Below are 4,637 nucleotides of genomic sequence, written 5' to 3'. Positions count from 1 at the left end.
AACCCCTTTAAGCAGCATAGATAGCTTTTATCTTTTTAAAACTTTATAGAGTTTGTTCTCTTTGTATTTGGATTGTTTTCCTTAATATTATACTTGTGAGATTCAAACATATTGTTGACTGCAATTTTGTTGTTGTTTTTCTTAAATTTCTCATTACTGTATATAATTTCATTGTAACAAATATACCACAATTTATTTTTCGTTCTACTGTTGATGAATAATTGAGATTTGTTCTGGTTTTGAGTTTTAAGGATACTGCTGCAATAAAAACACCTATAGAAGTCTTTTGATAGGTAATATGCATACATTTCTGTTGAGGACATACTAAAAGCAGAATTATTTAATCATAAGGAATACATATATTAAGCTTCAATAGAAGTTGACCAGCTGTTTTTCAAAGTGGTTTTACCTACTTACACTCTTACCAGCAGTGCATGAGAGTTCTAGTTATTCATGCCCTTGCCAACATTTGGTATGTAGATATATTTATATAGTTTTTTGCCTTTTAACCACAGTATTTATAAGAAATAACCAAGATTCAAATATTTGGGCAGTATGTTCAGAGAGCCTTTAATCATCTTTGTATCAATAATGTTTAATCAGAAGATATAAAACCAGGTACTTAGTAATATTCCATTCTTATTAAAAATGCAAAGATGTTATTTCAGAAGATAATAGTGTTCATATTAGTTTGTCTTTTTTCCTTTCCTCTGAACAGAACTCAGACACAAATATTAGTTTTTCTCTAATATTCACTTGACAAATAGCTAATAGTAACAAATAAACAGCTGCAATCCCTTTTCACTCTGGCAAAATGGTTTACATGAGCTCTGCTAGGAAAGCACAATGACATTCCATTAACCATCATTTAGCTACACAACCATAGACAATTGAGAAATGAACTTTAACAAATAAAGTTTTATTGGAACACAGCCACACCCATTTGTTTACCTATTGTCTGAGACAAAGTTTAGTAGTTGCAGCAGAGTATACATGGCCTGCAAAGCCTCAAATATTTACTATCTGGCTCTTTACAGAAAATGTTTGATGACCCCTCCCCTAGCAGTATCTATTTTAATTACTAGCAAAATCTGAGAAGCGGGTTTACCATGCCGTTTAGTGAAAATTCCAAAGTCTCAGTCCTCATAGGTCTTCAATTAAAATTGATACCTCTAAGGTAGGGTTCATCAATTGTTTTCTGCAAATACTTGAGGAGATAAAGCTTTATTTGCGGATACTGGATTTGAACTTCATATATTTTTCATGTTTTATGAATTATTACTCTTCTCTTGATTTTTCCCCAGCCATTAAACAATGTCAAATCCATTCTTCATTCATGAGATGTACAAAAACAGACGTTGTGCTAAAATTTGCCTGCATGCCATAGCTTACTTATCCCTTCTCTAGGGTATTAATTGCTGATAAGCCCTATGAAGTCAGAGACCTTGTCTGCTTTGTTTCGCTCTGGAGCTCCAACCCTGGTATCACACCTCACGCAGAGTCTATGCTCCAAAATATTTGTGGAATGAAATACTACTGCCATTTTAAATTATGCAACATGGTACAAATCCTATGTTGAAATTGAGTGGGCTGTATATATTTTACTCTGCATATATGTATCATGTGCCTACTATGTGTTCTCCTTGGTGCGAAAAAAGATATTATTTACAGGACCTGATGCCAGCTACTTGGAAGAAAAACTCATTAATGTGTCATTCATCTTATACTGCAAATGTCCTACATTCAGGGCACTGGATATTAGTATAGTAAATTCATGTGTCTATGAATAGCCACAGTTATTATCTGTCAGGCATTTTGATGAGAAAATCAGGAGCATAACTTAACAATGAAGTGGGAGATATTTTTTTCCCCTTTCCCATGGGCAAATGAGAACAGCTAACATTTCTTTAGATAATTCATAATAAATTATGCATAAGTGCACATGTATAAACAAGTCAAATCTCAGCCTGCAACATGGGTTGATATAGTACAAGCTAGTAACACTTGAGTTTTCTTTTATCGTACTCACTATTAAAATAACTAGTCATCATATAAAATTTTTAGACATTTACAGAAGAATAAGGAAGAAAATAAATATCTAGGAAAATTATCACCAAGGTTACCAGATTTGACATTTTGTTGCATCTTCCCTGACTTTATCATCTCTCTCTTCAGTCAGAACATGAGAAAACTACAAACTTCGAACTAAACCTACTGCTATTCATGGTGGCTCATGCCTGTAGTCCCAGCACTTTGTGAGGCTGAGGTGGGTCGATCACCTGAGGTCAGAAGTTCGAGACCAGCCTGGCCAACAAGGTGAAACCCTGTCTCTACAAAAAAAAAAAAAAAAAAAAAATAGCTGGGCATTGTGGTGTGCACCTGTAATCCCAGCTACTTGGGAGACTGAGGCAGGAGAATCACTTGAACCCAGGAGGTGGAGGTTGCAGTGAGCCAAGATCGCGTCACTGCACTCCAGCCTGGGTGACAGAGCAAGACTCTGTCTCAAAACAAACAAACAAACAAAAAACTACTGGTATTATATCCTCTTTTTGTTATTGAATGACTGTGTGACTTTAGGCAATTACTTAATATATCCATGCCACAGTTTTCTTACCTGTAAAAATAGGATAATAACAGTATGTACCAATAAGGTATTATGAATATTAAATGTGATAATACTGCAAATTGCTTGTCATAAGTGCACAATAAAGGTTGGTTGTTATTAATATTGAAATTTATAAAATAGGCATCATACTAATTTGATATTTTTTGTCTCCTCCTCCCCTTCCCTATTTTCCTTCTCCCTTTCCTTATTTCAGTTCTTCCCCTTCCCCTCCCTCTTCTTGATCTTTAATGGCTTCACAATATTCCTTTTTATGGTTATGCTCTAATTTACTGTAGAACAGTTAGGATTATTTTTCACTTTTCACTACTCTAATAATGTAGTAAATACCCTCGTGTATCCATGTATGTTCATTTCTCATTGAATTTCCCATTATTTCCACAGTATATTTTTGTAAAATGTAATTGCTGGGTTAAAATGTAAGCCTATTTTGAAACTTAAAAAATATTAAAATTTGCCTTTTTAAAAGCGTATACCATATAATAGTCATAAAAGCAGTCTGTGAGAATGGTGGTTTCACTGCCATGTATCTTTTACTACTGGCTATTACCTGATTCATGCCAGGTAACAATGAGTTTGTACTAGGGACTACCGTTTCTTGGCTAATGGCTGTTCTTCATCCTTACTTAGTAATAAAATCTCCAGTTTTTAGCTAAGGATGTAGGCGCAGGGAGCAAATACAGCATGTCTCATATTCCCATGCAGTTGAGTGTGGTCATATGATGCCAGAAAATATATTTGCAAATCCTAGCTAGAATAGGGAGAATTACAGGGAGAAAGGAGAATATTCCCCTTTCAAGGAGGGAAACGAGATCTTTTGCCGATTCCTCATTCTTACTGGCTAAAATGAAAATATAATGGCTGCAGCTCTAGCTATTGTGCACCATGGTGTGACCTTGGGAAAGGTCAATAGTGGAGGAGAAAAATAGAAGCAGCCTGCTTTCCTGACGCCGGAATGCCCCCAAAGCAACTCAGGGCTTCTATCTTTTTAAGCTATTATTTGTGAGACTGGCTAATTCTTCTTGATTCTGATTAAGAGTTTTCTTAATAACTTGCGAAAACTCTTTATAAATTAAGAAAATTCATTTCTGACACATTTTTCAAATATTTCTCAGACTGATTTTCCATTTCATCCATGGTCTTTGTTATATATAGATGCTTATTATTTTCATATATATTTAGAATAATGTCTACAGTACTTGTTCTGTGCTAAGCATTTTTCTAAACACTTTCAAATATTAATTCACTTAATCTTCATGACAAATCTATAAAGTGGAAACTCATTAAAACCCAATGATAAGGAAATTTAGGCATAGGGAAGTAATTTACTTAAGGTCACACATCTAGCAAGTGGCTGAACTGGGATATGGGAGGTCTAATCCAGAACCCACGTCCTTACCCAGCGTGCTATGCTACTTCAGTTGTATCTCCTCCAAGTCAGTCTGCATTTGTGACTACTGTGATCGTTTGGAGCTTATGAGCCTTCTAGATTTTAAAAGAAATATACTTTTTAACATTTTTGTTGACTGTTTTTGTTTTGTTTTTATATTTAACACTTTATGTAGAATTTCTTTTGATGGATGGTGTAAGATAAAGTCCTTATCTGAAATTTTTAAAATATGAAAACTTTCTATTCACTTTTGAGCATGTATCCCTTTTTCACTGCTTGTTACAGTTTCCTTTAAAAAAAAATACTACATTCTCATACATTCTAGGTTACATTTCAAGACTACTTAGTTCTATCTATCTATGTATCTATCTATCTATCATCTATCTATCTATCTATCTATCTATCTATATTTTGAGACAGAGTATCACTCTGTTGCCTAGGCTGGAGTGCATTGGTGCCATCTCAGCTCACTGCAACCTCCGCCTCGTAGGTTCAAGTGATTCTCCTGCCTCAGCCTCCCAAGTAGCTGGGACGACAGGTGTGCGCTACCACTCCCAGCTAATTTTTGTACTTTTAGTGTAGACGAAGTTTTATCATGTTGACCAGGCTGGTCTTGAACTCCTG

Source organism: Rhinopithecus bieti, unplaced genomic scaffold (genome assembly GCF_001698545.2).
Source record: "Rhinopithecus bieti isolate Rb0 unplaced genomic scaffold, ASM169854v2 scaffold_24256, whole genome shotgun sequence".
NCBI lineage: Eukaryota > Metazoa > Chordata > Mammalia > Primates > Cercopithecidae > Rhinopithecus > Rhinopithecus bieti.
The sequence above is the reverse complement of the archived record's forward strand: the minus strand, read 5'-3'. Positions refer to the sequence as shown.